This window comes from Taudactylus pleione, unplaced genomic scaffold, assembly GCF_031769625.1.
Source record: "Taudactylus pleione unplaced genomic scaffold, aTauple2 ptg000121l, whole genome shotgun sequence".
NCBI lineage: Eukaryota > Metazoa > Chordata > Amphibia > Anura > Myobatrachidae > Taudactylus > Taudactylus pleione.
The window spans coordinates 7,423,924-7,438,690 of NW_028284523.1; positions in this window are offsets into that span (position 1 = coordinate 7,423,924).

Sequence of the window (14,767 nt, forward strand, 5' to 3'; positions counted from 1 at the left end):
TAGATATACAAATGTATTTAATCACATAAAAATTTTAGTCACAACACTTTTCTATAAATATCCCTAAAAATGTATTTATGCACATCTACATAAATAAAATAAAATGATTCCACAATGACTGCAATAGTGACTTTTCCAGCGTTCAGTATAGCAGCAATTCTACCCCTTAATAGTATTGCTAAGCAAACTGCTTGTGATACGTCCCTTTACCAGGACTTGACCGGCTCAATGCGTATCAATGGGACACTAATAGATACTGTTTAAGGAGTTCCAATAAAAACATACACAGTCACAGCTGGATAAACATATAAATCCTACAACGATGGTAATGGATTCAAGCTGTTAGAATTATTTGAAGCAGTTACCCAGTCCTTGATGAGAGTCCTGCTTCCAATAGGGATTCCACTGTGATGGAAATATATACTTGCTCGCTGTCAGCTCTGTTTGTGTATCCTGAATGTACAGGCTGACAGTGTCAAGTGGAGCTGACCGCGCAGTCAGTAACTAGTAGGGAGAAAGTCGCCGTGCATGTAACAGTATTTTACACGGTACGCTGGATCATCAGTCAACATGTGGATGCTGTTACAATCAGGGATGCTCGCAACCGGGGGTCCTCTGACGTGTTATAATAATAAGTGTAAATGGTTTCAGGTTAGGCGTGAGTCACTTTGAGGGTATATTACTATATTCTTTATTGTAATTAACTTAAATCAGCAAAGTGTGTGTTATTCATAATTGCCAACTCTCCCTGATTGTCAGGGAGACTCCGTGAAATAGTAGCAATCTCCCTGACTCCCTGAAGAGTCTAGCAATCTCCCTGATTGCACCTTACCCCCATTATGTAGCTGTTATATACAATAAGAACAGAGTTATATACATTCAATTGGAATCATTAGTATCATTTTCCTGCATTGGTTATAATATAAGGCACAATGATCCCTATGGCCACATGCATTTTCTAAAAAATATCAGTGTTTTCATCAATAAATAGATCTTACTAACTACTTTCGGGCTCATTTACATTTGGATGTGAATCAACTTTATGACACGCCTCTCAGATGTAGCAGTACACGCCCACTTTACCGCCGCACTCATAGGTGTTGCTTTCACAATCTCCCTGACATGCTTTTTCAAAAGTAGGCAAGTAGGTGTTATTATAGCTTGTGTAAATAAGTGAACAATAATCACAAACACAATGATTGGAAAATGCCTTATTTTAATCCTATTTGCTTTGATCTGCCTTGCTGAATGCTCCAGTAATATATATGATTTATGGCATCCACCTTAATCACACACAAGGGAGGCAGAGATCTAGGAAAGCTGAACAGTGCCCCTACACCAGGAGAATCCCACTAGATCCAGCAAACGCCTGCAGAGTAATACCTGTAATGATATAGCATACATACAGGATGGGACATATTGTGAAATATTGCCATGCAAACGATAATGTCACAGTATAGTTTTGATAGGAAGAGAGCTGATGCAATGCTCTCACTGCAGGGAATGTTAAGTGAAGTGAAGGAAATGCATTAAATGTATCATATACATAATTTATTTGGGTAAATCCAGTACAAGGTTTCTTCTTTCCAGATCTCCCACTTCTCAGTTCTTAATTCACCAACTAAGAGAAAGCAATTAGCATGGAGAAGTGTTTTCTGCATTGGGAAGGTGTTAAGTCGGTAATGGATCATAAATGAAAGAAAACCTTAGAGAGATGGAAGTTATAAAGCAGAGATGAGGAAGTTAATGGTCAGTTTGTAACTCCATTAAACACAGGGACAGCAGTGTCTGGAGGGCTAATTTGGTAAATACTTTTGTACTATAAAGTTATTTACAGTTACTCATTCTGAAACCTTTATGTTTTGTATCCTATAACATAAGACCTTTGTTCCCGTCTGTCCTCTTCTGTAATCATTGTGTATTGTATTCTGTGACATGAAACCATAACATCTGTATGTTCTATGCTGAAATCTTTTTGTCCTTTTACTATGAAGGGACTGGCGCACCTGTATGTCCTCAGCTGACAGCTTATTTCCTGTTTTGTATGACACAAAACCTTTACAGCCTAATGCTCTGTACTGAAAACGTTTTGTCCTCTGTGGAAACCTTTAGCCTGATTTCTATGACTGGGGGCCCTCACACCTGTATGCCCTTTATTCATTTCTGGGGGCCCTCACACCTGTATGCCCCTTATCCATTTCTGGGGGCCCTCACACCTGTATGCCCTTTCTCCATTTCTGGGGGCCCTCACACCTGTATGCCCTTTATCCATTTCTGGGGGCCCTCACACCTGTTTGCCAGTTGCTGAAACTTTGTCCTGTGTTCTATGATGGGGATGCTTGCACCTGTCTGTGGGGTCTATTTACTAAGCTTTGTTAGGAGATAAAGTGAATGGTGATAAGGTACCAGCCAATCAGCTCCTAACTGCCATTTTTCAAACACAAGATGTAACATGGCAGTTAGGAGATGATTGGCTGGTACCTTATCACCGTTCACTTTATCTCCTAACAAAGCTTAGTAAATAGACCCCTGTATCTGCTGATGCCTCTTGTCATTTATAATATGTTGTCAAGGGACCCTCTCACGTGTATGTCATCTGATTAAAACATTGTAGGGGAGATGTATCAAGCCTAGGAAAGATATAAAGTACCATCAAAATGAGCTTTTAACTGCCATTTTACAGGCTGTGCTTAAAAAATGACAGAAGCTATTAGCTCCAATATTAGACAGTCCTTCCTTTGTTCCTGGTACCTCTGGTGAGAAAGTATAACGGTGGAGGAAAGCAGGTATTACCAGGCTTGGCCACTTAGTTCATAGAGGGTTGTATAGAACTTTTGAAGACCTGTGTACGACAACTGGTGTTTTTCAACGAGATTACTGGTTTTACTTCCAGGTACGCCATTTTGCGTCCACTGTGGGAGGGATATCTCAATTTGGCAGGGATTTAACTATGTTTGAAGCTATGTGCTCCCATTCTTCAGACCCTATTCATGTTATTTCAGGTATATACAAAATTCTTATTAATGGTCAATTTCCTACTAACCCATCATTTTGCGATGCCTGGGATAAAGATTTTGCACACCTAGGCATACAGATACAATGGGAAAAGACTTTGCAGATCTCATCAATGTGCTCTTCCAGTACAGAGGTTTTAGAAACCCAATACAAGCTGTTGACGCGATGGTAGAGGTTCCCGATATTACTTCATAGATTCTTCCCTTCTATTTCCCCTTTATGTTGGAGATGTGGTTTAGCAGAAGGCACTCTGATACACATATGGTGGGATTGCGCTCTTATATTACCTTTTTGGTCTAAATTAATTACATTAGCATCTGAAATTTTAGTTTACCAGGTTCCAGAGGGTCCGAAGTTTTGGTTGCTCTCGTACACAAACACCCCTATTGCTAGTTATAAGAGATCACTCATTAAGCATATGAACAATGCTGCAAGAGCTATAGTTCTAGTTCGCTGAAGATCAACTACAACCCCTACTTTGTGGGATTGGTGCCAGAGAATGGACTATTATATGAACAGGGAAGATATTTATTATATTACACTACAAAAATATTCGGATTTTACCAAAACTTGGATGGAATTCAAATCATCTAATTGTTATAAAACCGTACTCCTTTAGGGAGCAGATATAAACCCACCTAGACGGGCTGTATATTGTTAATTCGATAAAACATATAGGGCCTGATTCAGACCAACTCGCAAGCGGCTGTCCACTCGCAAGTGGGTCGATGGTGTGCACTGCGCATGCGCACGACGGCGGGAGCTCCGTCGTGCGCATGCGCCAGACGCGACGAGCGAAGGACTTTCCTTCGCTCGTTGTGTCTGATCAAAGGGGGCGTGCTGTCGATGTTGATTGACAGCCCGCCCCCTTTGGTGGGCGTGCCGGGGGCGTGCCTCCCAGACGGGGGCGTTCCCAAGGGAACGCCTACCGTCAGAAGCCGGCCCACTGACATCACTAGTGATGTCAGTGGGAGTGATTTTGGCTCTGATAGAGCCAAAATCACTCCGGGCCTTGCGGTTGAGAAACTCAACCGCAGGCTCCGGCTCGCAGTGGCGATGGTCAAGACCATCGCAGCCATCAAACTGCACGCTCGTATAGGCTGTGGGTGGTGACCCACAGCTATACGAGCGTCCAGGAGGACGCTCCATAATTATGGAGGACGGCCCTCATTCAGACCGTGCGCTCTGCTCAGAGCGTACGGCTCTGAATGAGGGCCATAGTCATCTGTTCTAACTCATGCAACTTCCTGTGAGAATAAAACCTCCCCCTTGTCCCCCTATTTTTTACCTTTGTCTTGTCTACCTATTCCTTTTTGTTTCTATTAGTTAACTCATTTTTATTTTTTTACTGTAGCACCATAATACAGATGGTAATATATGATCTCAATTCAGATTTAGCATTGCATTATAGTAATGAGATCAGACTAATACAATAAAAGAATGGTCAAATTGATTATGTCCAAATGGTTCTGATCAAAGATATCAAAAGAATGAGTAGATGTATTACTGTTGTATTGATATATGACTGATAGTCTTATGTTTTTGCTATTATCTCATGTTTTCAATACTGTAAATTTTCAGCTGTATATGAAAATTGAAAATAAAAGAATTTATAAAAAAAAAAATGACAGAAGCTGATTGGTTGGTACTTTGGAACTGATTCAGAACCGCTCACAATAATGCGAATGCTCGTAGCTGGCCGATAGTCGCTATCTGTGCATGCGTATGCATCGCAATGTGCGTGCACGAACCAGTGCGAGAGATCGGGATGTGTTCGCTCGCTACGAGACTGCCCAGTAGAGTGAGTGACAGGAGAAGCCGTTTGTGGGTTGTGACAGGGGCTGGCCACTGGTAATGGGGGAGTGGAGGTGCGAACGCAGGCGTGCCTGAGTGTTTCAACACCGTTTCAAAGGCATGCATAATTAAAAGGCAGCGTCATAGTACACATCACTTGGTGGGATTTCACTGTGAAGTGATCGCAGTGCTTACGGCAGGGTATAGTCAACCTAAAGCGCTGCGATCGCATCTGATGGTTCTCGATGTACCAATGATTTCAAGCACTTCCAGGAGATGACGGGCACAAGTGGGTGTCTTAAGAATGGATGGTGGGCATCTGCATACACAAAGTGATTGCACGCCAAAACATAGTGGGCGTGCTAATGCTTTGCCGTGCGATCGCCTGCCTTGCTGGGCGTGCGCTGGATTTGCATACGCAGGGAGTGAGCGAACGCATCTAGTGAGCGGGTCTGAATGAGCTCCTTTATCACCACTTTACATTATCTCTCTCTCACCAAGGTTTGATATATCGCCCTCTGTGTCCTATGGGCCTGATTCAGACCCGCTCGTGAGCGCCGAGCGCTCGCAAGCGGGTCCATGTTGGCCCAGTGCGCATGCCGTCGCTCCGGGTCTCACTACAAAGGGGGCATGCTGTCAATAGTGAGTGACAGCACGCCCCCTTTGGTGGGCGTACCGGGGCCGTGGCTGCCCAGACGGAGGCGTTCCCATGGGACGCCTACTGTCTGGTGCCGGCCCCACTGACATCACAAGTGATGTCAGTGGGAGTGCTCTCAGCTCTGATAGAGCCGAAAGCACGCCGGGGCTTGCGGCAACGAGACCCTACCACAAGGGTCTCGTCGCAAGCCCGATGGTCGCGATGGTCTTGACCATCGCGACCATCTTCCTGGCCGGTCGCTATAGCTGAGTGGGGGCCACCCACAGCTATACGAGCGGCCAGGAGGCGCTCTGAAAATTAAGAGGGACGGCCCTGATTCAGAGCGAGCGCTCTGTCAGAGCGTCCGGCTCTGAATCAGGGCCTATATTCTATGAAAGGAGACACTTGCACCTTTATGTCTTGTGCTGAAACTTTTGCTGAATATTCAGGTGATTAGCACATAATGAATAGTGAGTGGTAAGGTATCGGACAACGTAGATGCATTGCAAAGTCGGATAAGTATGGGGCACCAGACCATCAAATGTTGAAAGCAGAACAAGTCTTCCTCCAGCACAATAATCATGATTATTACAATGACACTGTTTCAAATGCATGCACCAGACTTAAATGGTTAAAAATTTTAATTAATGTTTACTCCTTCAGTACAGTTTTAAGCTTAAAGAGTTACAGCAATACAATATTGCTGGAGGAGATGGTTCCTGTTGGAAGGGATGGTATGCACAGTAATGTAGTCTCTAGTAAGAGGGATTACAGGGTATATTTACTAAACTTGTTGGCAGTTCTGGCCACAGGAATTAGCATAATATTAAATGCAAATCACTCCTGGCTTATTGCAGCCACTCTACGTATGTACAGAACTCTCCGCTTGTTTTAATCTGAGGACAAACTCCCCCTCTCCACATATAGGGCAGCTCTCCCTCTTCAATCACCGATGCCCTCCTCCTGTTCCTGGTCCCCCAGTAAGATGGCACTCTCCCCAGCCAAGGGAAACCTGAGTATTTCTTGGCCCTATTGGTGATTCCCATCTGATGTCGCCAAGTGGTACAGTCACATTAAAATGCAATCATTTGTTGAGAAACTGTATTGGTGGTCTGTTTAGTTTAGGACTTAACCACTTCATCTTTATAATTAAGTCTATTGAAGTCTTTGCATTATTCTTTCTGTTTTCAACAAAAGTCACTATGTTGCTGATAATCACCTTGTCTGTTCATGGGTTTAGGAGTCCATAGCCAAAATAGGGGGGGTTTCTGATGTCACTGCTTCATCCTAGTATTTTTCCGGTTGTCTGGAGAATGTTAGCATGTATTTGATAATTTCAGTCAGGGTTCTGGTCTTCCTTTCAGCCACCTCATTTTGTTCTGGTGTATAGGAATATAGGAACTGTCTTTTGATATGTAGATTCACCTCCCTTGTCGCTTCCAAATGTACGTAGTTTACTGTGACACTTGCTACTTGTCATTGTTACATAAGTAGTTATGTAGATTGTCCAATACTACCAGAGGCATAACTAGACATTTTAGTGCCCTGGACGAGAGAGATCACCAACACCCCACCCCCCTTCCATTTTGGTGGGGATCAAAATAGTCACCTTTGACAGTGGCACATGTCTCATCATATTAGCTATGGCTCTGTATATAGTACAGTGGATTCCATTTTATTTAGCATTTGATGTTCCACATTTCAAACACCATTTTAATGCACCAAGTCCAGCACAAAAAAAATCAGCAATGTGTCTTAGGTTAGGTGAAGGAATGAGAACCTTTATGTCACTACAGAGCTGGATTGTGGTCAGTGGGGGGTTTGCACCATTGCCCCATAAGGGTTTAATCAGGCTACAATGGCAGGTGAATCCAGATAACATCCAGGATGGCATGGCCTGAACACAGCACAGCATTTCAAGCCCGGACCTGCAGTACTAGGTATCAAAAGGAAGAGGAGTAATTAATGTTGGATTGGTGAGATTTAAGTGATCATGGACCCATGGGACAAATCCAGCTGCTACTTGGAACCATGGTTTTAACGCCTGGAAGCAGTAGACCACAAGTCAAATAAAGTATGTGGTGGCAATGTTGAAACAGCCCAGGAGAGATGAGTACCAGAGAAGTCGCTTTGTATGAGACAGGGAGTAAGGGGACCCCAAAAAGCACTAGAGAGGCTAGCAAACACCAACCTGTGTTATATATAGTCTGGTACCAGGAAGGAAAACGTGCGACAGGAGAATGACGGAAAGCCAAAGTGGTGCCCCTCAGACAGGAAGCCTTGCAGTGTTTTTGCCATTGATATGACTCATAATTGTATCACCCAACACACCAAGGGGGCAGCTGCCACTGAGCAAGTTGTTTATTAGATATTGTTGTGATACTTGTTACTGTTGTGTTATCTCGCGGTTCCAGAACAAAATTGTTAAATGAAATGCTTTCTTGTTAGAATGAAGCATTTTTTGTATACTGTATAATGTAATAGATATTTAATTTTTGAAATAAATAATATAGTTTTAAAGAAAAAATGATACTTAAAGTCATACATTATATACTATATTGTTTCTATGTGTTTTCTTTCTTTAATTATTTATTAATTTGACCTAATGGAATGGAAAATCCAAATCTGTGCTTTTAGTTCCATTGTGCGTGCTCGAGCCAACAAACCTGCTCGAAAATAAGAAAGATAATGCTTAACTATTACCACTCTGGGACAGTATAACTGGGGCAGCTGAACAAAGTTGAGCTACCTTGGAAGTATTATTATTTTTATATATACTTGATAAAATATATTTTTTAGTTCCACGATAAGTGCAGGTAAGAAATTACCATTGTCACTGCAATGAGGAGACAGTTGATAAATTGGTCTTTTATGTGTATATATATAAAATTTAATTTGCTCTAGTTCCACCCTAAACAAATCTCCAAGAATAAATCTTCAGTTTGTATATGTTATTTTCTTGTGGTTGATCTGTGATCAAATGATCTAGTATTCACATCATATATATTCCATTGTTCGGCTGGGCTGCAGGGAAATGGTACATACGTTCCTGGAGTCAATTCCCGGAAAGTCCACTTTTCCAAACTTTTTTCTTAACATTACATACCTCCCAACTATCCCGATTTTCATGGGAAAGCCCTGAGCTACAAAAGGGGTGGAGCTTTGTCCAAAAGTTTTTGGAAAGTGTATTGACTGATTAGGAAAGGAATTATATTGTCCTGATTATGCGTGTGGGAATGTTGGGAGATATGATATTTCTGCTGCTGGAAAAAAATGCTTCTTTAATACAATCTCTGCATACCGGTGTATGTGCTATATATATGCTGCTCTATAATCAGGTACCATCCAGACAAATAAGCAACAGGGTGGAACGCTGTCCTAATAACAGAAATTAACACAGTGAATTTATAACACTTTAATACATTGGAAAATACATAAGAAAAATAAAAACAAATTTTACAGCATCATAAGGAAAGGTGCACAAAAATGGGACTCTTCTCCTAACTATAATAATTGAGATGAACGGACTATAAGCCAGTATAAGTCCTCATTGAATACAGTCATAAAATCCATTAAAAAGAAATCACCAATCTAAGTTCTGTAACCTCAGGTTTTACGGAAAGTGCATGGATGTGATTTAGGTGATTTATGTTGTTGAAACACACAGCTAAAATGTTACCAATAGAATACTTGTCAGACGTAACAATCCATAAATCAAAGTGTAAATCCCAAAGTGGATACTTTCAGTTACACAGATGAAACAGTTCTCTCCACTGTAATCGCCACTCATTAACTTAAACATTAGCTACTGTATGAGTACTTGCATGTGTCAAAAAATAAATAAAAATAAGAGAAAGTAAAAATTGTAGCCTCTATGCAGGGGGCCAGCTACTTACTATGAGTGGATAAAATCCTGCATTGGCTCTTTGTAGGTATATTGATGACCAGTGAACGAAATTCCTGAGTTTTATTTTGGAAATATTTCTCTTGAAGTCTTCAAAATTTGCTAAACTTCAATTGTTTGTTCTATTCTATTCCTATGACATGCTTTCTTGAGGGAACACTGCCGATGTAGGAACATTCTCATTGTATTGGTATCCCTTTCATCTCTTTTCAGTGAGTAGCTCTGTCATTGGCAGTACGGTGGATTCATTGGCGACAGAATATTGCATGTGTATATTACATGTGTATAGAAGGACTATAATGGCAGCTGTAAGCTGTTGGAGAGAGATCATTAACATCACTTCACATTCTGGAAAAGACCATTATTGTTATGGTAGAAATGAAATGATGTACAGGAAAGACTTGGGTGCCTGTTTATCAATATGCGGATTTGCATTGATAGGAAACATTTTCTATCACCACTCATTGCAGCCATAGTAAATGTTCTAATCCCTGCAATTTAATAAGAAAAATTTGCCAGAGCTGCTGACGAATGAGTGGACCTTAGCGGATACGAGACCCGGCTTTGCGCACTGCAGTGGAAGTGGGCTTGGGCTTCCAGTAGCAGATTAATGAGAGATAAATAACAAAATTGTTAATAAAATTAAAAAGGCTCATGTCTAGGGATCAACCTCAGACGTACTTAGGGGCATATCCAATTAGCCGCAGGGTTTCATCTGCGGCTAATTGGATATGCCCCTATGTGAAAGCCAACTATGGGCACATCAAAATGCATCATCATGGTTGAAGCTGTTGTAGGCTTTTTTATTCCTAAAATTATTTTTTTGCTTCAGGATTTTTAATATTTTTCTTAGTTTCTTAAGATTTTCTTTTATTTGGGCTTTACACTGCAAAAATGTCCTTTGTACCCATCCATTTATTATTCTTACTAAGCATGTGATTAAAAGACAGAGCAATATCATTGTATCCTAGCAACAGCGCATCATACATAACGACACATATACAGCTACTGTAACTCACTTTACTTGCAGTACATAGCAGATTCTCACTATATCATTTAATGTCACATCAATAACTCCAGAGATACACTACACTGTGCGACCCTCATCTATGAAACCTTTATGTAGTATTCAGATTTGTAATCCTCTGTAAAACCTTTCTATATTATCTGTATCAATTTAATGTTGTTTGGTGTTTTCCTAATTTGTCCTATTATTTATTCATCATAGACCTCATTATCGCTTCTTTTATTTGTCTACTGTTACTCTTTGTAGTGTAAATGTACTTTCATCTCAGGCTTCCTGTACATTTATTTCCACTGATTAGACAATATTTCATCTACCCATCATTGCTAAAAAGTTTAGGAATTATAATAATAAAGTGTAATCTGGAAAAGAAATAAAAGATGAGAGAATGTAGGATTCTTATCTTACTGGATCCATTACCAATAGTTTATCAAAACACACACTTGCCCCACACCTAATAATGCTGTGCACCCTTAGGGTGGGTACACACCTAAACGACTGGCAATCGTGCCGATGTTCAGGGCGATTTGCTTTCACCCTGGACATCGCATGATTGCCGGTACACACTGCACGATTTGAATAACGACGGAAGGATTACTTGTTCCGTCCTTCATTAATATGTATGGCGCCGCATGCGATATCGTGTGATTGGCTGTGCAGCACAGCCAATCACACAACAAGGCATGGGACCTTGGGAGCACGCAAATCAGGCATACACACTGCACGATATAGGCCCGATTTGCCGTTCCGATTTGGCTAAATCGGCCAAATTGGGCTGATATCGTGCAGGTGTGTACCCACCCTTAGTCAGTGACATCAAGTCAGTCAAATAAACAAAAAAGAAACCAGGTCATGGTCAGGACAGATTGCAAACAAATGTAAACTAAAAGGCCAAGACCAATACAAGCAGAGTCACAACAAAAGATGCAGAAGAAAAAAACAAAAGTGCAGAGATTTCCATGCAACACATGTACAGAATGACAATAACAGACAGTGTGTTGGCTCAATCTGTTACTCCTCCTGTTTACCTCTTTTCATCAATTGTCAAACTGTATGTCTAGAAGTAAATATGTGACTTGTAGGCAGGGGCAAAGCTAGTGGAGGAGCTGGCTGGGTACATGGCCCAGCTGACAGAGGAGGGGAGACCAGTGGGTGAGCCAGAGTGAAACCAGGGATTGGGGTAAGCAGGGAGGGAGGCAGCAGCAGCAGAGCTTAATTAAAAGCCGCTGGTTACTGCAATAACTTATATACAGTATATGCACATTCTGTGCATCGTTTCATCTATGACGGCCACAGTAATGGAGCCCTCTAAGCAAGAAAGCTCCACCCCTGGAGGATGAGAGGATACTCAGGCCCTGATTCAGAGTCGGACGCTCTGACAGAGCGCTCGCTCTGAATCAGGACCGTCCCTCTTACTTTTTGGAGCGGTCTACAGGCCGCTCGCATAGCTGTGGGTGACCACCCACAGCTATAGCGAGCGATCAAAATGATGGTCGCGATGGTCAAGACCATCGCGACCATCAGGCTTGCGACGAGACCCTTGTGGTAGGGTCTCGTTGCCGCACGCCCTGGAGTGCTTTTGGCTCTATCAGAGCCAAAAGCACTCCCACTGACATCACTAGTGATGTCAGTGGGGCCAGCCCCAGATGGTAGGCGTTCCCATGGGAACGCCTCCGTCTGGGCAGCCACGCCCCCGGCACGCCCATCAAAGGGGGTGTGCTGTCAATCACCATCGACAGCACGCCCCCTTTGGTGCGAGACCCACAACGACGGCTTGGCCGTCGTTATACGGGTCTCACGCATGCGCACTGGGGCAACATCGACCCGCTTGCAACTGCTCAGCGCTCGCGAGCGGGTCTGAATCAGGCCCTCTGTCCCATTAAAAGCATAAACTGATACCAGTCTCTGACATTGTTGAGGACATGTAAAAATCAAATCCTTTTGCAACAATAAAAAGGTTCTACAACCTCCCTGCAATAGAATTATTTTTGTCTACCCCACATTCAGTAAGGGATATACCAATCTGCCCTGCTCCTGCTCCTGACATCAAATGGAGTTAAATTTAGTCCCACAGTCTCAGCCATCTTGATATTAGCCCGTTTGCTTTCACAAACAGAGTGCAAAAGTGCACAGTGACGTAACAAAATGGTATTAGCACTGCAACGGCACGTTTTCACATTGTGTGATATTATATCATTATTCTATTACCAGCCAAGGTAGATACATCTAGAAAAGTAATTTAACAGCTACAGAAAATGCAAACAGCTTTTATTAGAAAGCACAGTACAGAAAAAAATTTAAGAGTGACATACTCCACCGGTAAAGTGCAATTATTTATAAACTTGTCCAAACAGTTTGCTGGTTGTTGCGATTGTGTTGTGTTTCCTGAATTACATATTATTCTGCATTACCTCACACCACAATATTAGTAGCTACAATAAACACATAGTAAAAATCAGTCTATTGTGAAAGTGCATTTTTTTTCCAGTTACAAACATAGAAATACAGAATTGAATATTCTCCTTTACATCTGCTGTACTATTCTAAGCACTGATAGGGGTCAAAAACAAAACTAAGTTTTTTCTCCCAAATTTACCTACACTGATCTCTCTGTACGTGCGCAAATGGCGAGTTTTAGCATACAGCGCATGCGCAGATGCCAATTTACACATTTCTGTGGATCTCTATTGGCTGGTTCTGCCATTCCGTGAAATGGGCGTCTTTGGTCAGGGACTAGACAGTGACAGTGATATCACATGGAACTGCTCAGACTTGTGGAAGTCCCATGGGTGCTTCATGGGAGTGTTGTGGGAATGTAACTAGTGCTTCATGCGATTCCGAGCCATGTGTACGGGAAGGGAAGCCTGTTTCTGACAGATCTTTAGCACCTAGCATGGGGCTGGGACTAGTACCAATACTAAAGCTGGGCATACGCGTCAGACAAATGCGTGTCAGACCGACAGACATTTTATCTGGCCGCCTGCCTGCCGCAGATGTCCGTGGCATACACTGTGAGATTTCTCACAGTGTATTAGCCCGACATCTGCGCTCCGCCCCCGGGGGAGGAGACATTTCCCTGTACCTTCCATGGGAAGGAACACGGGAAATATCTGTCTGTCGGCCGCGGCTGGGCATACACTGCCCGATGCGGCCGACAGTTTACCTTATAAATATCGCATTGGACGGGCATGCTAGACAATCCGGCATGCCCGACCGAGCAATATTTAACCCTCGGTTGCCCGCACACGCGCTACAATTATCGGGGCGATCCACGGATATCGGACGGATCGCCCCGATAATTGTAGCGTGTCTGGTCAGCTTAAGGACGATGGTTGTGGCAGTTGGTGTGAAATTGGCAAGCGGCCCAGCTTCCTGCATGCAGATGCACGGATTCTCACATTAGCTTATGGAATCTTGCATTTGCATAAGGCACAGGTTCTTAAACTCTGTCCTCAGGACCCCAAACAGTGCATGTTTTCCAGGTCTCCTCACAGAATCACAGTCCCGATTTAACAAGGAAGACCTATTATTCCAATTATCAGAAATTTATTGAGGACAATATATTCCACCCTCTACTTGAAGTTACATTTAAATTGGTATTTTTAAGGGAGGGGCTGGGAGCAGTCCAGAGCATTCAAGGCACTAATGTGCTTTGCCACACATCCAATCTACTGTAACCACACCCATGGTCTAATTCACTGTGGCCATTCTCCAGTTTAGCATGAAACAACTAGAGATGAGCAGACATTCTTTTGTTCACCAGTTTATGTTCCTCATTATGCAATCGTCTGAAAAAGTTCTTACATATGGCAGAATTTGGTGTTAAGTGTTCCAAGCCTGATAGCAATCACAGCACACACAAAACTAAATAACCATTGCCATTCCAGCACTATTAGTAGACTACAGAGTAAGTACAGCAAAATATGACTTTATATATATTATAATTCATATATATTAAATCAACCAGCAGGTTAGTAAATTAACCCCCTGGTTAATATTAATATATATGAATGCCTGCATTTTGGATAATAATACACCTGAAATAAGTGATCTGTATATACTGTCTGGAATGTTATTTGCCCTATATCTTTGCTTACAGTTACCATATTAGGAGTACAGAGTTTGTTAATATTGCATTAAACCAGTACAGTAACCAGAGTCTAAATAATAAACTTGCATTCTCCTAGGTAACAGAATGTACAGATTACACAGATTTATGATTCATGCGAATAGATATGGCCAACAATGTCAACAGCAAACATAAATTACATTCTGTGAGTTGCTATTTGAACTTTTTTGTTCCATTTTTGTAATTTGTTGACTACAAGATGCGGGCTGTAACTTGCTATTTGTACTGGCGAATATGGAATTACCTTACCACATTTGTCAATGA